Source organism: Castor canadensis, chromosome 6 (genome assembly GCF_047511655.1).
Source record: "Castor canadensis chromosome 6, mCasCan1.hap1v2, whole genome shotgun sequence".
In the NCBI taxonomy this organism is placed as follows: domain Eukaryota; kingdom Metazoa; phylum Chordata; class Mammalia; order Rodentia; family Castoridae; genus Castor; species Castor canadensis.
Genome location: NC_133391.1, coordinates 8,417,544 through 8,441,463, shown reverse-complemented (window position 1 = coordinate 8,441,463; position 23,920 = coordinate 8,417,544). Strand labels below are relative to the sequence as shown.

General features: G+C 37.9%; 1 pseudogene; it reads right to left on the bottom strand.

Moving 5' to 3' along the window:
- Window positions 1-263: 263 nt before the first annotated feature.
- The window catches only part of LOC109677102 (vomeronasal type-2 receptor 116-like), a 42,391-nt pseudogene continuing 18,734 nt past the window's right edge, over window positions 264-23,920 (bottom strand).

The window sequence follows — 23,920 nt, the reverse complement described above, 5'->3', positions numbered from 1 at the left end:
TAACAAAATCACAATGCAATCAAATGTTGAAATTGAGAGAAATGCAACATATGGAAATTTTAACCCTGTTAGAAGAAGTAGCATGGGTTTTCAGTACACTGAATTAAACCACGTGGCTTAATCTCATATCTACTGCTAGGATGGTTTAGTTTTTTTTTTAATTTTTATTTTTTATTATTCATATGTGCATACAATGCTTGGGTCATTTCTCCCCCTGCCCCCATTAGTTTTATTTTTGATTTTTGTTTAATATACACATGAGTTTAACCTTCAGAAGCTTCATTGTACATAGAATGGGTTTTATTCCTAAAACCATGTAGAATGCTCCTCTCTGGCCTTAACAAAATAATGTAGCACTTGGGACCAAAGATGAAGCCTAGGATCCCTGCACTGGAGGCCAAGATGGAGAAGACCTCCACGGCCTCCATGACCTTCCCCTTGGTGCTGTGGTAGACAGGGAGGAAGGTGACCCAGACACTACAGAACACCAGCATGCTCAATGTCAGGAACTTGGCTTCATTGAATGTGTCAGGAAGGTTCCTTGCTAGGAAAGCCACAGTGAAGCTCCCAAAAGCCAGGAAAATTAGGTATCCCAGGATGCAGTAAAAGGCCACAACTGATCCCTTGTTACACACGATGATGATGTGGCCGTGTTTGGAGTTTGTGTCTGTGTCAATGAAGGGTGGAGAGGTTCCAAGCCAGATTAAACAGGCAGTCAGTTGGATCAGTGTGCAGATGGGAATAAGGTAGTTAAGTGTCATTGATACCAACATCCACTTCATCCTTTTCCCTGGAGAGGTGACATTGAATGCCAGAACCACAGTTAGAGTTTTGGCCATGACAGTGGAAATAACCACTGTGAACACAATTCCAAATGTGGTCTGCTGGAGGATGCAGGTGGCTGTGCTAGGAAGGCCAATGAAGAGCAAGGAAGAGAGAAAACAGAAGGTGAGGGAGAGGAGCAGGATGTAGGTGAGAGCCCTGTTATTGGCCTTGACAATGGGAGTGTCTCGGTGCTTCATGAAGACCCCAAGAACAGGAGCTGTGAGTACAGAGAAGATCACAGCCATGCAAGCCTGAGCCAAACCCATGGGATCTTCATTACCCAGAAAGGTCACAGATTTTTGGAGGCAGTGGTTTTTGTCTCAGTTGGCATACTGATGATCTGCACACTTCACACACTGATCCATGTCTGGTGAGAAGTGCAGGTTACCATTAGTCAAGGTTCAGCTGACACCCCTCCCCTATAGAACATTGATAAACTTTTCCTCTTTTGTTGCTTTATATAAAATTGAATTCTATACAGCAAATAATTCCAACTGAATAGTTCCCATTTTTGTCGTTGTAGCACAAACAATGTTACATTAATTTCCTTAACTTATCTGACATATTCATGGCACCATTTTCTCATTTTCAAAAAATACTAAAGTTATGCCTAGTTCACCAAATTAAACCTCCATAAACTAGACCTTGTTTTAGGCACAAAACCCAGAATTTATTTAGAATTATATTCCCTTTTATTATGACATAGATATTTGAAAAATTCCTGGAAATAGATGCAAACAATAACACTTTTTAACTGGGTAAAGAAGTCTCAACTTTCTGCAACTCACTGTAATTTTCACCATATGCATGTTGTAGTTTGGAGTACATTTGCACTGAATCAGTATATTTTTGTGTAGGGTACTGGGGTATTTCCAATATGAATTTGTCCTCCCAGAATCATTTTTAAACCTGCACTAACTCCAGTCTATTTGTCATTATTCTACATATGTTTGTTAATGTTAAGAGTCTTTCAAAACAATAATGACTTTTATCCCTAGGTATATATACATTAAGATATAGTAAATATCATTGTTTTAAAATTTCTCTTATGACTTATAACTGCTATGCAGAACATAATACATTCATATATATTAACCTCATATCCATCACAAGTAAATTCAATGATGAATTTCACAATTTTATACAAATGCTACCATATGAACATATTCATGTTATGTGTTCCTGTTTCTTAAAAATATCTTTTTGCTGGGTGCACAGAACAAAGACTGCAGTCTAAGCTACTCAGGAGGTAAAGATAGGGTAGATTGAATTTCAAAGCCAGCCTAGGGAAAAATTCAGATCCCATGTCAACAAATAATCTTGGAGTGGTGTTGGCACCTGTGTATACAGCTTTGTGGGCTCCTGTTTAGGCAGATTGCAGAGCAAGGCAAAAAGCATGTATCTATCTACAAATTAGCAGAAGCAAAAATGGACTGGGAGGCAGAGCCATGGGGCTGAGCGCTGCACCCTCAGCCTGACCTCCCCACATGCTGGGTCCCGTGATGTCACCCCGCCATGACGCACATGCAGTAGGAAAACTGACTAGGAGTTATGATAACACGTGAGATCACACAACCATATAAAATGCTACAGAAAGCTTATAAAAGACACTTGGTTATTCTGAGCAATGAGGCAGCCCATGGCCATTTGTAGGGAATGTGTTGGGGATTCCAAGATGGCAGCTAGAGGGAGGAAGCAGAAAGCGAGCCTCCTATAGTGAAATCTTGGAGAGACGCTGGAGACACGCTTTGCAGGCATAATCACTGAAAAGAGGCATAACTTTAACCCCTCCACACCTCCAGCCAGCACAGAGAATCTCCACTTTATGTTAAACAGAGAAACCAGGAGGGCTCCCGCGCTGCCAGTCACCCGCGCCCAGACGGCTTGGGAAGACGCGGACCAGGTGAGCTTTGAGGTACCGCAGTACTCCCACAGACAAGCCTGGGCCAGAGCAGCATAGCCCCCTGGACAGACTGACCTCCAACAGGGGAAAAAAGAGAAACTGAGTAATAAGCAAAAAGAACAAATAAGACACGTGGGAAAGAGGGTGGGGTGCACTGAGCGCAGAAGACTGGGGGAAGGGAATCCTTCCTGGGACTGTAAATAAACAAGCTGGGCAGGACGGAGAGGCTCTGGCGGTTGCAAGGACAGGGCGCATGCCCAGCAACCAGGAGCAGGAAAGCTGGTGAGAGTGGCGGAGAGAGGAAAACTCCAAAGGAGAGGAGGGAAGACCCACTTCCCACGAGAACTGTAAAAAAACATGGCAGCTGGCAGGAGCAGCAGAACCGCCCAGTAATCAGGAGCAGGAAAGCTTGTGAAAGTGGTGGAGGGAGGAAAACTCCACAGGAGAAGGGGGGAAGATCCACCTCCCACATGAACTGTAAATAAACATGCAGGACTGATAACGTGGGTGCAGTGTCACCTTTCCCAGTGCTTGGAAAGGGGAAAGTTTGTAGCAGAGGCTCCAACACAGAAGAACTCTGAACAAACAAAGCCTGCGGGGCCAGGTGGGTGCTAAGCTCACCCCAGATATCTGCATAAATAATGCCTCCAAAAACAGCAGGCTGACAGCAGCAGGCAGGCAAGCCACAGCTGCAGATACCATTCTCAGAACTGTCTCCAGACTCTTTTTTTTTCTTTTTCTCCCTACCTTTGATGAGAGAACAACCTAATTACACCTGCAAGTGGAAAAACTTACTGAAACTCTATTACATTTGAATTTGGGACACTTGGTGGATTTTTTTTGTTTGTTTGTTTGTTTCTGTGTGTGAGTGTGTAGTTCTGTTCTACTTTATGTGTCCCCTTTGATGAGACAACTACAGAACAACATCTGAGGCACCATCTCCAGGATTGGAGACTGAGATGGACACACAAATTATTAAGACTGAATCCTCAATGCATTTGAACTTGGAGGTTTTTTGGTTTTTTGGTTTTCTTTTTTTTTTAATTTTCTATTTTCCATTTTATTTTAATTCATTTTTATATATAGATATTCCTTTCATTTACTTATTTTTTATTTTTATTCTTATCTTTTTTTTATTTTTGATTTTCAAACCTCTCTCTGTCTCTCTAATGTCTGTTCAGCTTACTGTCAATTAGTACACTACCACTCCCTTTATACCTTTGAAACTTTCTTGTCTGAAACCTTGTTCTGCTTTCTTCCTCTTGTCTGTGTATTTGTTTTCCCCTTTCCTTTAATTCTTGCTTTCCATCTCAGCTCACCATTCCATTCTAAATATTACCATTGTTATTATTACAAGCTAGAAAATACTTAATTGCACACAGTACAGGGACAGTAACAACACCAAAGATAATGACGGGAAGGCAGAAAAAACAGGGAAACCAGTTTCCCCATAGCAAAAAATTAGTACAGAAACCAGAGGGGAACGAAGAAAACAGAAACTCAGATCCAGACTCCAACAAAATGAAGATAAACTATGCCAAAGGACCCAATGAAGCCCACAAGAATAATTTAAAAGAAGACATACTACAGGTACACAATGAGAATTTTATACAGATGATACTGGATAGGGTCAACCAAAATGTAGAGGAGACACTCAAGAAAATCCAAGACAACAAAAATAGAGAATGTGAAAAAGCAAAAGAAGAAATAAAGGAAACCATAGAAGCACTGTATAAACACCAAAGTGAAAGAGAGAACACGATGAATAAATGGATAAATGAACTCAGGACAAAAATAGACAACATTAAAGAGGAAACCACCCAGGATATGGAAAACCTCAGAAAAAAAGAATGAAACAGAACTGCAAAACAAAACGGAAGGCCAATCCAGGAGAATAGAACAAACAGAAGACAGAATATCAGAACTTGAAGATGAAATGGTAATGAAAGGAAAAACCAAAGAACTATTAATTAAACAACTCAAGACCTGTGAAAAGAAAATGCAAGAACTCACTGACTGCATCAAAAGACTAAACGTGAGAATCATGGGCATGGAAGAAGGAGAAGAGGTGCAAGCGAAGGGAATGCATAATCTATTCAATAAAATAATAATGGAAACTTTCCCAAATCTAGAGAAAGATATTCCCATACAGATGCAAGAGGCTTCCAGGACACCTAACAGACCAGATCAAAATAGAACTACTCCACGACATATCATCATTAAAACAACAAGTTCAGAAACTAGGGAAAGAATATTGAAGGCTGCAAGAGAGAAAAAACAAGTAACATACAAAGGTAAACCCATCAAAATCACAGCAGACTTCTCAACAGAAACATTAAAAGCAAGAAGAGCGTGGGGTGAGATCATCCGGGCATTGAATGAAATAACTTCAACACCAGGATACTCTACCCAGCAAAGCTATCATTCAAAATAGATGGAGCAATAAAAGTCTTCCATGATAAGCAGAAACTAAAACAATATGTGACCACAAAGCCACCACTACAAAAGGTTCTTCAAGGGATTCTGCACACAGAAAGTGACACCCAACTTAACCATGAAAAGGCAGGCAGAACCAAACCACAGGAAAAGAAAAAGCAAGACAGTAGAGAGTAACATCAAGTTAGGTACACACAATCAAACCTTCAAACAACTAAGACAACTAAATGACAGGAATCACCACATACCTATCAGTACTAATGCTTAATATTAATGGAATTAATTCACCCATCAAAAGGCACTGCTTGACGAAATGGATTAAAAAGGAAGATCCAACAATTTGTTGCTTATAGGAGACCCATCTCACTGACAGAAATAAGCATAGGCTTAGGATGAAAGACTGCAACAAGATTTACCAAGTCAATGGCCCCCGAAACAGGCAGGAGTAGCCATACTTATCTCTGACAAAGTAGACTTCAAAAATACATTGAGTAAACGAGATAAAGAAGGACATTCCATACTAATAAAATGGGAAATAGACCAAAAGGAAATAACAATCATCAATCTGTATGCACCCAATATCAATGCTCCCAATTTCATCAAACATACCCTGAAAGACCTAAAAGCATATATAAATGCCAACACAGTGGTTGTGGGAGACGTTAACAACCCATTATCATCAATAGATAGGTCATCCAAATGAAAAATCAATAAAGAAATCCAAGCTCTAAAATATACAATAGATCAAATGGACCTAGTTGATGTCTACAGAACATTTCATCCAACTTCTACAAAACATACATTCTTCTCAGCAGCCCATGGAACCTTATCCAAAACAGATCACATCCTAGGCACAAAGCAAAGCAAATATAAGAAAATAGAAATTATACCATGCATACTATCTGATCACCGTGCAGTAAAAGTAGAACTCAACAGCAAAAGTAAAGACAAAAAACATGCAAACAGCTGGAAACTAAATAACTCATTACTTAATGAAGAATGGATCATCGATGAAATAAAAGAGGAAATTTAAAAGTTCCTGGAAGTCATTGGAAGTGAAAACACAACCTACCAGAACCTATGGGACACAGGTAAGGCAGTCCTGAGAGGAAAGTTTATAGCCATGAGTGCATATATTAAAGAGACTGAAAGATCCCAAATCAATGACCTAATGATACATCTCAAACTCCTAGAAAAACAAGAACAAGCAAATCCCAAAACAAATAGAAGGAGAGAAATAATAAAAATAAGAGCTGAAATCAATGAAATAGAAACCAAAAAAACCATACAAAGAATTAATGAAACAAAAAGTTGGTTCTTTGAAAAAATAAACAAGATCGATAGACCCCTGGCAAACCTGACTAAAATGAGGAGAGAAAAAAACCCAAATTAGTAGAATCAGGAATGCAAAAGGTGAGGTAACAACAAACACCATAGAAGTCCAGGAATTCATCAGAGACTACTTTGAGAACCTATATTCAAATAAACTTGAAAATCTTAAAGAAATGGACAGATTTCTAGATACATATGATCATCCAAAACTGAACCAAGAGGAAATTAATCACCTGAATAGACCTATAACACAAAATGAAATTGAAGCAGCAATCAAGAGTCTTCCCAAAAAGAAAAGTCCAGGACCTGATGGATTCTCTGCTGAATTCTATCAGACCTTTAAAGAAGAACTGATACCGACCCTCCTTAAACTGCTCCACAAAATAGAAATGGAAGGAAAACTGCCAAACACATTTTATGAAGCCAGTATTACACTTATCCCAAAACAAGGCAAAGATACCTCCAAATAGGGGAACTATAGGCCAACCTCCTTAATGAATATTGACGCAAAAATCCTCAACAAAATAATGGCAAACCGAATTCAACAACACATCAAAAAGATTATTCACCACGACCAAGTAGGCTTCATCCAAGGGATGCAGGGGTGGTTCAACATATGAAAATCAATAAATGTAATAAACCACATTAACAGAAACAAAGACAAAAACCACTTCATCATCTCAATAGATGCAGAAAAAGCCTTTGATAAGATCCAACATCATTTCATGATAAAAGCTCTAAGAAAACTAGGAATAGAAGGAAAGTACCTCAACTTATAAAAGCTATATATGACAAACGTACAGCTAGCATTATACTTAACGGAGAAAAACTGAAACCATTCCCTCTAAAATCAGGAACCAGACAAGGATGCCCACTATCTCCACTCCTATTCAACATAGCACTGGAATTCCTAGCCAGAGCAATTAGGCAAGAAGAAGGTATAAAAGGAATACAAATAGGTAAAGAAACTGTCAAAATATCCCTGTTTGCAGACGACATGATCCTATACCTTAAAGACCCAAAAAACTCTACTCAGAAGCTTCTAGACATCATCAATAGCTATAACAAGGTAGCAGGATATAAAACCAACATAGAAAACTCATTGGCATTTCTATACACTAACAATGACCAAACTGAAAAAGAATGTATGAAAACAATTCCATTTACAATAGCCTCAAAAAAAATCAAATACCTAGGTGTAAACCTAACAAAAGATGTGAAAGACCTCTACAAGGAAAACTATACACTTCTGAAGAAAGGATTGTGAAGACTATAGAAAATGGAGAGATCTCCCATGCTCATGGATTGGTAGAATCAACATAATAAAAATGTCGATACTCCCAAAAGTAATCTACATGTTTAATGCAATTCCCATCAAAATTCCAATGACATTCATTAAAGAGATTGAAAAATCTACTGTGAAATTTATATGGAAACACAAGAGGCCACGAATAGCCAAGGCAATACTCAGTCAAAAGAACAATGCTGGAGGTATCACAATACCCGACTTCAAACTATACTACAAAGCAATAACAATAAAAACAGCAAGGTACTGGCACAAAAACACACATGAAGACCAGTGGAACAGAATAGAGGACCCAGCTATGAAGCCACACAACTATAACCAACTTGTCTTTGACAAAGGAGCTAAAATATATGATGGAGAAATAGCAGCCTCTTCAACAAAAACTGCTGGGAAAACTGGTTAGCAGTCTGCAAAAAACTGAAACTAGATCCATGTATATCACCCTATACCAATATTAACTCAAAATGGATCAAGGATCTTAATATCAGACCACAAACTCTAAAGTTGATACAGGAAAGAGTAGGAAATACTCTGGAGTTAGTAGGAATAGGTAAGAACTTTCTCAACGAAACCCCAGCAGCACAGCAACTAAGAGATAGCATAGATAAATGGGACCTCATAAAGCTAAAAAGCTTCAGTTTATCAAAAGAAATGGTCTCTAAACTGAAAAGAACACCCACAGAGTGGGAGAAAATATTTGCCAACTATACATCAGACAAAGGACCGATAACCAGATTATATAGGGAACTTAAAAGCTAAATTCTCCCAAAACTAATGAACCAAAAAAGAAATGGGCAAGTGAACTAAACAGAACTTTCTCAAAAGAAGAAATTCAAGTGGCCAAAAAACACATGAAAAAATGCTCACCATCTCTAGCAATAAAGGAAATGCAAATTATAACAACGCTAAGATTCCACCTCACCCCTATTATAATAGCCATCAGCAGCAGCACCACCAACAACAGATGTTGGCAAGGATGCGGGCAAAAAGGAACCCTCTTACACTGTTGGTGGGAATGTAAACTAGTACAACCACTCTGGAAAAAAATTTGGAGGCTACTTAAAAAGCTGGACATCGATCTACCATTTGATCCAGCAATACCACTCTTGGGGATATACCCAAAAGACTGTGACACAGGTTACTCCAGAGGCACCTGCACACCCATGTTTATTGCGGCACTATTCACAATAGCCACGTTATGGAAACAGCCAAGATGCCCCAGCACTGACGAATGGATTAAGAAAATGTGGTATGTATACACAATGGAATTTTATGCAGCCATGAAGAAGAACGAAATGTTATCATTTGCTGGTAAATGGGTGGAATTGGAGAACATCATTCTGAGTGAGGTTAGCCTGGCCCAAAAGACCAAAAATCGTATGCTCTCCCTCATATGTGGACATTAGATCAAGGGCAAACACAACAAGGGGATTGGACTATGAGCACATGATAAAAGTGAGAGCACACAAGGGAGGGGTGAGGATAGGTAAGACACCTAAAAAACTAGCTAGCATTTGTTGCCCTTAACACAGAGAAACTAAAGCAGATACCTTAAAGCAACTGAGGCCAATAGGAATAGGGGACCAGGAACCAAAGAAAAGGTGAGATCAAAAAGAATTAACCTAGAAGGTAACACCCACGCACAGGAAATCAATGTGAGTCAATGCCCTGTATAGCTATCCTTATCTCAACCAGCAAAAACCCTTGTTTCTTCCTATTATTGCTTATACTCTCTCTACAACAAAATTAGAAATAAGGGCAAAATAGTTTCTGCTGGGTATTGAGGGGGTTGGGGGGAGATGGAGGGGGTTGAGTGGGTGGTAAGGGAGGAGGTGGGGGCAGGGGGGAGAAATGACCCAAGCCTTGTATGCACATATGAATAATAAAAGAAAAATAAATTAATAAAAATAAAAAAGGACTGGGCGTATAGTTCAAGTGGTAGAGAACTTGCCTAGCAAGACCAAGGTTCCAAGTTTTGACCCTGGACCATTAATCAATCAACAAATCAATTAATAAACAGTGTGTTCATTTCTTTTACTGACAGTATTATAGTGGCCTGCATCCCAGCATAAGGTATAATGGAAACTGTTATATTGAGCATTTTTGTCTGTTTTTTGTTTCAACATTGGACCCCAAAATGTGAAGCTGTATTTGGGATTCTGTAAATACTTTTTATAGGATTAAGACAATTGACACCTTCTTATTTAGTAAGACCAGTTCTACTACTATTCATTTGTAAGATATGAATGGGTGTGGAATTTAATTATACCTTTTTCTAGAGTTGGTGATATTATTATATCTGCTTGAAGAAATTAGTTTAAATCAATAAACTAGTTGAGATATAATTTAATTACCTTGCATATACCAAGTCTGGTCATTTGAAGTTCCCTTAAAATACCTTGAACAGGAAATACAAATTAAGTTCAAGAAGGAAAATGTCCACTATACTTCTTCTCTTCTTTATTTTCACATAGGGAAACCAAGTTTAGCTTTTCTCATAAAATAAATTGATTGCTTCTTATGCTCTGAAGGAGTGTAAGAAAATGAGTATTTTTAAATTCTTGAAATTTTAATAAATTTCACCAGTGATGTTCATGACGATCATAAAAATAGTCAGAGATGATTCAATCATGGTTTGTACTTATTACATATATTCAACGTGCAGCTTTCTGTGTGGTGCTGGGGATTGAACCCAGGACCTCAAGTACCCCATGCCTTGGCACTATCCCTGTGAGGCACTCTAGCCCTTGAGATTTTAAATTCCACCTTCTGAGAGTTTTAATTTCAATGACTGAGATTTGTGATTTTTATTTATATTTTAAAATGTGTCAATTAAGTTCTTGTGCTATTTTTTTCTGACTTTTTTTCAGTCCTGGGGTTTAAATTAAGGGCATTCTGCTCTATATCCATGTAAACTTGAGCTATCCCATCTGAGCCCATTTCTTTCATAGTTTGTTTTTCAGATTGGGTACCACACTAACTTTGCCTGGGCTGGCCTCAGACCCTGATCATCTTACATCCACCATCTGAGTAACTGCAATTACAGGCACACAACATCACATCCACCCAAGATGTTGACATAATTCTGCAGAATTTCACAAATGATGTCCTGTTACAAATTTTCAATTTCTTGGTGAACATTCTTATTACGGTTTTTATCACATTTATTTATATTAGAATACACCTTAACATTGATTTCCCTTTTTTGTATTATTAAACATATTTTCTTGTTTTATTGGTTCTCTCGTTTCTTTGTCTTTAGGTAGCTTTTCCTTTTCTAGATTGTCATAGGTGCTTGTTATATACAATGTCTAGCATTTCTGATTTTATGCCTGAGTATTTATTCCAACCCCTCAAGTCCATTCATAATATTTTCATGTTTTCAATATTTATAATCCTCGTTTAAGTTGTTCTTTAACTGTAGGATGTATTAACAAGTATTTGCTAATATATAACCTTGAAGATAGTGGCATTGTTTATAGAGAGTTCTTTATCTGAGCAGAGTGAACCTACATTAAACTCTGTGGTCATAAAGAATTGGACATGCAAATTAATTGCATCTGCACTGTGTTGTCAATCTCAATATATTTAAAAATGAAATCAAAATCATGCAACTATGCTACTTAACTAAGATACGTATGAATCATAAAGGAAATGAAAAAACTGTGATGTAGAAGGATTTCTAGCATGTAGTATTTAAAATAAATTTGAACATTGTGGTGTGAATGTAATATGGTAACTGTGGCATCCTGAAATGTTCATATTCATTTGTATCACTATTCTACATCATTCCATCCAATTTTCTCTGGGTTTCTGCCAGATGAAACCATTTTCAGGTTCTGTGATTATTACAAGAATTCATAGCATAAAAATCTAATTGACATCTCTCCAACTCATCTAACATAATATTAGTGTCCATATGTCTGTGTAGAAATTTATGACACTTTTCCAGTAGGACTTTGTGTATTCATAGCTGACCTATTGTGCTGGCTTGAATTGATGTCATTATGTGTTGTGTGTCTTTTTTGCATGTGGAATGTTGGTTTGTTTTCTTTGGAGGGGCCTGGGTAGAAGTTGAGGGTTTTGCATTTGCAAACCAAGCACTCTACCACTTGTTCACAGCTCCAGTCCATTTTCCTCTGGTTGTTATGGATATGGGGTCTCACACTGTTTGCTTGGATGGGCCATGAACTGTAATCCTCCTGACCTCAGCTCTTAAGAAGCTAAGATTATTTGTGTGATCCACCAGCACCCAGGTCTGCCCTCCAAAGCTTTAAAAGAACATCTTACAGTATAGATAAACCTATCCCTTAAACCAAACTTAAATTTTCTGAGCACTTGGTCTTTGTCAAGCATTTTGACAAGCACTCAGATAATAAACACGTGCAAGAACCATGTATTCATTGTGAGGTACAAATAGGAAGACATTTTTCCATAACATTTCTCCCAAATTTCACGATAGAGATGAAACTTATGTAGAGAGGAGAGGTGCAAGGTGTTTTCTTGAGAAGGTAATGCATACAATTAATATAGCAATGAATCAAATATGCAAATCATGGTATATGGGCTGTGTTGTTTCAAAGGTCAATATGATCCTTTGTGTCATTTCATTTGCCAATGGATGTAGGAAGACCTTTCCTATGCAGTACACTTGCAGAGCTTTTCCCCCTTCAGGGAATATTGGAAACTATTTAGGACAGGTGGGAGTTTCTCCATAAGTCACAGACTTACCTGTCCCACTAGAAATATCATTCTCAGGGCAAGGGATGCAATCAAAACAACAGGGAGCCTTTCCCTCCTGAGGGGATTTCCTGAATCCAGGACCACAACTCTCACTCCAAACAGAGTGAGGATTCTGAGGAAAATCAGATATGTATTGGTGACTGTGCAGGAATTTCCATTGTATTTCAATAAGTCCAGTGTTTTACTGAATTGGATCATTAAGAAACATTAATTTTCTCTACAAAAATCCTGTAAATTCATTGCATATTATTAGACTCTGGCCATGATATGACCCAATGGCTTATGTGTTAAAGGCTTGGTCCCCAGCCCTGCTACTTTTTAGAAAGCATGGATCCTTTAAGCATTGATTCTAGAGGGAGGAATTTTGGTCATTAGAAGTATACAGTTAAAGGTGATATTGGTACCCCAGGGCCAATCCTGTCTCTCTCTTGGTTCCTCTGTTGCCATGAGATGTGTGATTTACTACATCTATCTGCTCCAACCATGATGCTCTGCCTTGCCATAGACCATTAAGGAATGGGCCAAATGACCACAGACTGAACCATTCAAAACTGTTAGCTGAATAAGCCCTTCTTCCCTGGAAGTTGATTTTCTCTTGTATTTTGTCACAGTGAGGGACAGCTGAATAACACAGACAACATGTATGTTTAGGATTGCAAAATATGAACACATGGAAACATGTTGGTAAACAAATGTATTCATTTCTTGCCCATGATTCAGTTAATAAGAAAAAATCTCTAAGTTAGAAGTTACTAAATGAACATTACTGGAACATGAATCAACATCAGAAATATTAAATCTGAACAAATATTGCTTTCTGATGTGTGAAATTCAAAGCTTTATGATTTGATCCAACCCACCTCTAAAGTTCCCGAGGCCCACTCTATCAGATCCTCAGATAGAGACAATTGTTGACCATGTAGACCATATGAAGAAAACTTTCCTACTTTCACCTTATGTCTAAGACCTTCTGGAAAATTCCAAAAGTTGAGAATGTCATACTCTGCCTCCAATTTCCTTTTCTCATCCAAAATCACTTGTTCTCCAGCAGGGTTGTTAAACTGAATGCTCTTCAGAAAGGGGTGCAGCTAAAAGAGATGCATCATCCTAAGATGAAGTGGATTTCTTGGTTAAGACAGAAAATTTGAACTGAGCAAACTCTTAATTGTGTTAATCCTGCTTCATAACACAGTACAACAATGATGTAGTACAAAGGAAAAACTAGAGACCAAAATATCAAGATATGAAATGCTGGACACCAATGAGAGGATCAAAATTACACTTTCAATAGAAAACACCACTGTCACACTTACAATAATGAGTGAATCTGGGAATTAGATCATTTTTAACTTCCTGGAAAAACCTAGTAAGTATGTATTTTATGAATGAATCTAGAGATTCAAATTGAAAATGAGTACATTAACACCTAAACTGAAATTAAATCAAATCACTAATATAAATACCCACTACAGCCTCTAGCAGGAGTTAGGTACTCAAAGACCTCATTCTCTTTTCCTTGTTATTTAAGGAACTTTTTGTGAAATGCTGGCTTTATCATATTGACAACATTTTCAATGTAGGGTGTTGAGGCCATTTATAACAGAAAACATTGATGTGGAATTAAAACACATTTCTTTTTGACACATGACACCCTGGTATTCAAGAACAAATCTACTCAGGTCTAGTTATCTCCTAGAGAGTAAAAAATGTATACTTTCTATTGTGCTGTCTGAGAAAGTATCGCAAACTACTTATTTTGTCTATGAAATCAGTTCACAAAGAGATGCTCCTGATGTCATGTACTTTCCAATGAAAAAGTCATTACCTGAGAAGGAGAAAACACCATCCACTTTCTTTTTCCAACTCTTTGCATTTGGATTTGATGAAGTAGCATCTCATGAAGGGTGTAGGCCACAGCATACACAGCATTGTAAATATGGTAACACTCTTCACTCATGGCTGTGTCAAAAAGATTCCCAGGCAACCAGTCCAAGGAGACATTGTGTAGACGGTTCTTAGAAATTCCACACTGAGACTCAGAAAATGAGCAATTTAAAAACGTTAAAAATAAAGTAGCTAGGTAAAAGTCTTCAGGGTATTTGGAAGGGTTAGCTGTCTGGACAAAATTTCTGAAACCAGAAATGTCTCCATGGTGGTGTGAAAAAATGAGATGTCCATGGAATGAGTCTAAAATGAGATATCTTTTACTTCTTGTTACATCCCATTGAGAATTCATGACCCAAATTTTGGCTATCATTAAAGTCTCCCCAAAATTATGCATTAAACCTTCCAGGAAATCACTGTCACCATAAATGATGATCACATTTGCTGATGATTTTATAATCTGGCGATGTTTTGACCAGGCATTTGGAAAAAAGGACACTATGGTAACTGGAATCATTTCCACATAGGCTACACAGATTCTGTGCTTGTCCATCTCTTCTCTCATGTCTGAGAGACTCTATAAACCTCTGTGGTCTTCTGAAATGAAGAGCCCCACCCAGGTCTATTTGATGAAGCATCAAGGAGACCATGCCAAGGACCAGAGATGTTTCTTTGGGAGCTATCTGATAGAGAGATGTGAACTTGTCCTGGTCACTCAGGATAGGATCAAAAGGCCCAATGGTAAGCTAAAGGGAAAAGGAAATTAGAAGCCACATGAAGAAGAGGACAGTCAAAATGTGCAATCTGATGCCTGGTATACACTAAGCAACAGGAATGGAGGTAGGAAGTAAGGCTTGCTCATTACACTTTATGAGAACTCTCTGGAAAACCATAGGTCAGTCTCAGAAATCCAAGAAAGACCTATGTCTGCTTCATCTGCTCCCTGTTCTGCATTCCAAACAAAGAGAACACAGGTGCTCTACAAAGTCTTTGAAATTAAGAACAGAGAGCATCATAAAACAAGTCTCCTTTTTTTGATCTTCCTGGCACCTGTCAATTGCAGCAAAGAAGCCATGGTTTCATCTATCCACATCCCACCCACACCCTTACCTGTGGAAATTTGTAGAGCTCCAGCAGTGTCCCAATCTGGGCAGATATTGCCCACGAAGATCCTGTAAGTGATGCTACAGACTTGCTCTCTTTTCTACAGGTGTAATTAGGAATAACTTTGTCAAGCCCAGAAAGCCAAATGAAGGGACTCCACGATGTCTTCCATTCAGGGTGTAGGACATTATAGATATCAAATCCCAGAGACATGTTGTGTAGAAGACAGGGGTTCTTGAAAATCTCCTCAATGGCAAAAACCATAGCTAGTACAAACTGGTAGTTCTTTAAGAAAACCCTGTGTAGAGACCATTGTATCCTCTATTAAGAATAATAAATACATGTTACGTTCAAGTCCAAAGCAATGACTTCTGTTGAATGAATGCATGTGTCTCTAAAATTAATATGCTATGTAATCAGTGCCTATTTGTATCCAATAAGAATATGGGTTCTTATTTAGGTTTTGGTGAGTTCATAAAAAATAATCTCCCACAAATGACATTCAAGTCCTTATGTAGAAAGGGAAAGAAAGGGAGAGGGGGAGAAAAAATGGGGTAGAGATAGAGAGGTGTAGGGAGAGGGGGAAGGGGAAGGGAAGAATGAGAGGCTGTAGAGGGACCAGAGGGGAGGAGAGGAAGGGGAAAGCAAGGGTGAGGAGGAAGGGAAAAGGAAGGGGAGATTGGTTTGTCATCACACTGCAAATTTTCTTTTTCTCCCTACCTCTGATGACAGAACAACCGAATTACACCTGCAAGCCGAAAAACTTACTGAAACTGTATTGCATTTGAACTGGGGACACTTGGTGGGGCTTTTTTTTTTTTCTTTCTTCCGTGTGTGTGTGAGTGTAGTTTTGTTCTACTTTATACATCCCCTTTGATGAGACAACTACAGAACAACATCTGAGGCACCAACTCCAGGACTGGAGATTGAGACGGACATCCAAATTATTAAGACTGAAATTGCATTGCATATAAACTTGGAAGTATTATGGTTTTTTGTTTTTTTTTTTTTAATTTTCTATTTTCCATTTTATTTTAATTCATTTTTATAAATAGATATTACTTTCATATACTTATTTTTTATTTTTTTTATCTTTGATTTTCAATCCTCTCTCTGTCACTCTATTGTCTGTTCAGCTTACTGTCGATTAGTACACTAACACTCCCTGTTTATACCTCTGAAACTCTCTTGTCTGATACCTTGTTCTGCTTTCTCCCTCTTGTCTGTATATTTGTTTTCCCCTTTGCTTTAACTTCTTGCTTTCCATCTCAGCTCACTCTTCCATTCTCAATATTACCATTGTTATTATTACAAGCTAGAAAATACTTAATTACACACAGTACAGGGACAGTAACAACACCAAGGACAATGACAGGAAGACAGAAAAAACAAGGAAACCAGTTTCCCCACAGCAAAAAATTAGTACAGGAACCAGACGGGAATGAAGAGAACAGAAACTCAGAGCCAGACTCCAACAAAATGAAGATAAACTATGCCAAAGGACCCAATGAAGCCCACAAGAATAATTTAAAAGAAGACATACTACAAGTACTCAATGAGAATTTTATAGAGATGATACTGGATAGGGTCAACCAAAATGTACAGGAGACACTCAAGAAATTCCAAGACAATAAAAATAGAGAATTTGAAAAAGCAAAAGAAGAAATAAAGGAAACCATAGAAGCACTGTATAAACACCAAAGTGAAAGAGAGAACACAATGAATAAATGGATAAATGAACTCAGGACAAAAATAGACAACAATAAAGAAGAAAACAGCCAGGATATGGAAAACCTCAGAAAAAAGAACGAAACAGAACTGCAAAACAAAACAGAAGGCCAATCCAGCAGAATAGAACAAACAGAAGACAGAATCTCAGAACTTGAAGATGAAATGGTAATTAAAGGAAAAACTGAAGAACTATTAATTAAACAACTCAAGACCTGTGAAAAGAAAATGCAAGAACTCACTGACTCCATCAAAAGACCAAACTTGAGAATCATGGGCATCGAAGAAGGAGAAGAGGTGCAAGCGAAGGGAATGCGTAATATATTCAACAAAATAATAACGGAAAATTTCCCAAATCTAGAGAAAGATATTCCCATACAAATGCAAGAGGCCTCCAGGACACCAAACAGACCAGATCAAAATAGAACTACTCCACGACATATCATCATTAAAACAACAAGTTCAGAAACTAAGGAAAGAATATTGAAGGCTGCAAGAGAGAAAAAACAAGTAACATACAAAGGTAAACCCATCAAAATCACAGCAGACTTCTCAACAGAAACATTAAAAGCAAGAAGAGCGTGGGGTGAGATCTTCCGGGCACTGAATGAAAATAATTTCAACCCCAGGATACTCTACCCAGCAAAGCTATCATTCAAAATAGATGGAGCAATAAAAGTCTTCCATGATAAGCAGAAACTAAAACAATATGTGACCACAAAGCCACCACTACAAAAGATTCTGCAAGGGATCCTGCACACAGAAAGTGACACCCAACTTAACCATGAAAAGGCAGGCAGCACCAAACCACAGGATAAGAAAAAGCAAGACAGTAGAGAGTAACATCAAGTTAGGTACACACAATCAAACCTTCAAACAACTAAGATAACTAAATGGCAGGAATCACCACATACCTATCAGTACTAACACTTAATGTTAATGGACTTAATTCACCCATCAAAAGACACCGTTTGACAAAATGGATTAAAAAAGAAGATCCAACAATTTGTTGCTTACAGGAGACTCATCTCACCGACAGAAATAAGCATATGCTTAGGATGAAAGGCTGGAAAAAGATTTACCAAGCCAATGGCCCCCGAAAACAAGCAGGAGTAGCAATACTTATCTCTGACAAAGTAGACTTCAAACCTACATTGATCAAACGAGATAAAGAAGGACATTCCATACTAATAAAAGGGGAAATAGACCAAAAGGAAATAATAATCATCAATCTGTACGCACCCAATGTCAACGTACCCAATTTCATCAAACATACCCTGAAAGACCTAAAAGCATATATAAACGCCAACACAGTGGTTGTGGGAGACTTCAACACTCCATTATCATCAATAGATAGGTCATCCAAACAAAAACTCAATAAAGAAATCCAAGATCTAAAATATGCAATAGATCAAGTGGACCTAGTAGATGTCTACAGAACACTTCATCCAACCTCTACACAATATACATTCTTCTCAGCAGCCCATGGAACCTTCTCCAAAATAAATCATATCCTAGGGCACAAAGCAAGCCTCAGCAAATATAAGAAAATAGAAATAATACCATGCATACTATCTGACCACAATGCAGTAAAAGTAGAACTCAACAACAAAAGTAAAGACAGAAAACATGCAAACAGCTGGAAACTAAATAACTCATTACTTAATGAAGAATGGATCATCGATGCAATAAAAGAGGAAATTAAAAAGTTCCTGGAAGTCAATGAAAATGAAAACACAACCTACCGGAACCTATGGGACACAGCTAAGGCAGTCTTGAGAGGAAAGTTTATAGCCATGAGTGCATATATTAAAAAGATTGAAAGATCCCAAATCAATGACCTAATGATACATCTCAAACTCCTAGAAAAACAAGAACAAGCAAATCCCAAAACAAATAGAAGGAGAGAAATAATAAAAATAAGAGCTGAAATCAACGATATAGAAACTAAAAAAACCATACAAAGAATTAATGAAACAAAAAGTTGGTTCTTTGAAAAAATAAACAAGATCGATAGACCCCTGGCAAACCTGACTAAAATGAGGAGAGAAAAAACCCAAATTAGTAGAATCAGGAATGCAAAAGGGGAGATAACAACAAACACCATGGAAGTCCAGGAAATCATCAGAGACTACTTTGAGAAACTAAACTCAAATAAATTTGAAAATCTAAAAGAAATGGACAGATTTCTAGATACATATGATCATCCAAAACTGAACCAAGAGGAAATTAATCACCTGAATAGACCTATAACACAAAATGAAGTTGAAGCAGCAATCAAGAGTCTCCCCAAAAAGAAAAGTCCAGGACCTGATGGATTCTCTGCTGAATTCTATCAGACCTTTAAAGAAGAACTGATACCAACCCTCCTTAAACTGTTCCGTGAAATAGAAAGGGAAGGAAAACTGCCAAACACATTTTATGAAGCCAGTATTACACTTATCCCAAAACCAGGCAAAGACACCTCCAAAAAGGAGAACTATAGGCCAATCTCCTTAATGAACATTGATGCAAAAATCCTCAACAAAATAATGGCAAATCGAATTCAGCAACACATCAAAAAGATTATTCACCACGACCAGGTAGGCTTCATCCCAGGGATGCAGGGGTGGTTCAACATACGAAAATCAATAAACGTAATAAACCACATTAACAGAAGCAAAGACAAAAACCACTTCATCATCTCAATAGATGCAGAAAAAGCCTTTGATAAGATCCAACATCATTTCATGATAAAAGCTCTAAGAAAACTAGGAATAGAAGGAAAGTTCCTCAACATTATAAAAGCTATATATGACAAACCTACAGCCAGCATTATACTTAACGGAGAAAAATTAAAACCATTCCCTCTAAAATCAGGAACCAGACAAGGATGGCCACTATCTCCACTCCTATTCAACATAGTACTGGAATTCCTAGCCAGAGCAATTAGGCAAGAAGAAGGAATAAAAGGAATACAAATAGGTAAAGAAACTGTCAAAATATCCCTATTTGCAGACGACATGATCCTATACCTTAAAGACCCAAAAAACTCTACTCAGAAGCTTCTAAACATCATCAATAGCTATAACAAGGTAGCAGGATATAAAATCAACATAGAAAAATCATTAGCATTTCTATACACTAACAATGAGCAAACGGAAAAAGAATGTATGAAAACAATTCCATTTACAATAGCCTCAAAAAAAATCAAATACCTAGGTGTAAACCTAACAAAAGATGTGAAAGACCTCTACAAGGAAAACTATACACTTCTGAAGAAAGAGATTGAGGAAGACTATAGAAAGTGGAGAGATCTCCCATGCTCATGGATTGGTAGAATCAACATAGTAAAAATGTCGATACTCCCAAAAGTAATCTACATGTTTAATGCAATTCCCATCAAAATTCCAATGACATTCATTAAAGAGATTGAAAAATCTACTGTGAAATTTATATGGAAACACAAGAGGCCACGAATAGCCAAGGCAATACTCAGTCAAAAGAACAATGCAGGAGGTATCACAATACCTGACTTCAAACTATATTACAAAGCAATAACAATAAAAACAGCATGGTACTGGCACAAAAACAGACATGAAGACCAGTGGAACAGAATAGAGGATCCAGATATGAAGCCACACAACTATGAGCAACTTATCTTTGACAAAGGAGCTAAAAATATACGATGGAGAAATAGCAGCCTCTTCAACAAAAACTGCTGGGAAAACTGGTTAGCAGTCTGCAAAAAACTGAAACTAGATCCATGTATATCACCCTATACCAAGATTAACTCAAAATGGATCAAGGATCTTAATATCAGACCCCAAACTCTTAAGTTGATACAAGAAAGAGTAGGAAATACTCTGGAGTTAGTAGGTATAGGTAAAAACTTTCTCAATGAAACCCCAGCAGCACAGCAACTAAGAGATAGCATAGATAAATGGGACCTCATAAAACTAAAAAGCTTCTGTTCATCAAAAGAAATGGTCTCTAAACTGAAGAGAACACCCACAGAGTGGGAGAAAATATTTGCCAATTATACATCAGACAAAGGACTGATAACCAGAATATACAGGGAACTTAAAAAACTAAATTCTCCCAAAACTAATGAACCAATAAAGAAATGGGCATGTGAACTAAACAGAACTTTCTCAAAAGAAGAAATTCAAATGGCCAGAAAACACATGAAAAAATGCTCACCATCTCTAGCAATAAAGGAAATGCAAATTAAAACCACACTAAGATTCCACCTCACCCCTGTTAGAATAGCCATCATCAGCAACACCACCAACAACAGGTGTTGGCGAGGATGCGGGGAAAAAGGAACCCTCTTACACTGTTGGTGGGAATGTAGACTAGTACAACCACTCTGGAAAAAAATTTGGAGGCTACTTAAAAAGCTGGACATCGATCTACCATTTGATCCAGCAATACCACTCTTGGGGATATACCCAAAAGACTTTTACTCCAGAGGCACCTGCACATCCATGTTTATTGCGGCACTATTCACAATAGCCAAGTTATGGAAACAGCCAAGATGCCCCAGCACTGACGAATGGATTAAGAAAATGTGGTATCTATACACAATGGAATTTTATGCAGCCATGAAGAAGAACGAAATGTTATCATTCGCTGGTAAATGGATGGAATTGGAGAACATCATTCTGAGTGAGGTTAGCCTGGCCCAAAAGACCAAAAATCGTATGTTCTCCCTCATATGTGGACATTAGATCAAGGGCAAACACAACAAGGGGATTGGACTATGAGCACATGATAAAAGCGAGAGCACACAAGGGAGGGGTGAGGATAGGTAAGACACCTAAAAAACTAGCTAGCATTTGTTGCCCTTAATGCAGAGAAACTAAAGCAGATACCTTAAAGCAACTGAGGCCAATAGGAAAAGGGGACCAGGAACTAGAGAAAAGGTTAGATCAAAAAGAATTAACCTATAAGGTAACACCCACACACAGGAAATCAATGTGAGTCAACTCCCTGTATAGCTATCCTTATCTCAACCAGCAAAACCCCTTGTTCCTTCCTATTATTGCTTATACTCTCTCTACAACAAAATTAGAGATAAGGGCAAAATAGTTTCTGCGGGGTATTGAGGGGGGGAGCGGGAGGGGGTGGAGTGGGTGGTAAGGGAGGGGATGGGGGCAGGGGGGAGAAATGAACCAAGCCTTGTATGCACATATGAATAATAAAAGAAAAATGAAAAAAAAATTAAAAATAAAAAAAATAAAAAAAAAGAGAGGCTGTAGAGGGACCAGAGGGGAGGAGAGGAAGGGGAAAGCAAGGGTGAGGAGGAAGGGAGAAGGAAGGGGAGATTGGTTTGTCATCACACTGCAAATTTTGTGGTGCATTATGATTGGTTTTTCTTGGGCCACATGTGTGAAAATGTATGTTTGTTGATAAATCGACCCAGTATGTTATGGGACTATATGAAATCACAACTTCTTAACATCTACCTGCACCCTAGGAATACAAATTTAGGTTTTGCTTCCCTAAACACTATCTGAGGTCCTTGTGACCTTAAGACTAGAACAAGGTCCATAATAAAATCAGTCCAGGTGGCTAGTGTCTTCTTTACAACCACTACACCAAATTCAGACTCCATAACATGGTGTAAGACAATGCTTATAATGGGTATGGCCAGATAGTAAGATAATAATTTTTATTCTTGAACCTGTTCCTAGTGTGTTGATTTCAAACACTGGGCTGATATAAATCACACTGCACTCCAGTACAGAGCTTCTAGAATACCTGTACTGCATTTGGAAGATATGTAGTGCCAGTATCTTGAGTATTTACTACTCCATATCACACATCATCTGTGGCTGGTGGCAGCATTTTTGGGTCTACGTCCACTTCAGCAATAAGAAGTGAATAGAAGAGTGAGCCTTGGTCTTAACTCAAGGTTGTGTTAGTCTTGGTGAGTAAAGGCTATTGATGTGACACATCCTGATTGCTTTGGTGGCCACAGGTATGACAAGGATGCTTGGAACTAGTCCAACCATAGTGATTATTTTCAAGAACAGGCAGCATACGCAGTTTATAACCTTGTATTAGTAACCATGGATGAGATATCTGGGCCAACCCTGTCCCAATTGAGAAGTTCATATGTAAATAGTACTCTCTCTATGCACTCCATTGTTGGGGTCTTCATTTTCAATACAGCAACATATCATGTGTGACTCACCAGATTTTCCTTTGTGTCCATTAATGATACAGTAATAATATACCAGCAAATCATTTGCTGCAAACTTTCCAGAGAAACAGTGTAAATTACAATAGGCTAAGACAAAAAAATACAAAATTCTTAGAATTTCTGGAAACACAGGCCCAAATGAAGCCAGAAAAAGAAAGAAGACTGAAGTAAATAAATACATGATACTTGAAAGCCCAAATGATATCCCATGTCAGAAAGCACAATGAAACTTTCAGGAAACTATGACCTCACCTCCTTCTCCAAGTGACGTAACAGTATGTAACCAGGAAATATTTGGTAAGGGAGAAAACTCAGAGAATTTAAAGAGCTGTTTTAAGGGAACAAATTCCATGAACTAGAAGAAAACAAAGAGAAATGTTTCATTACTCTACAGAAAAAGTTAATAAAAACAAAGAAAGAATAAAAAAATATTAAAAAGAATTTCTTGAGCTGATAATACTTTCAGCAA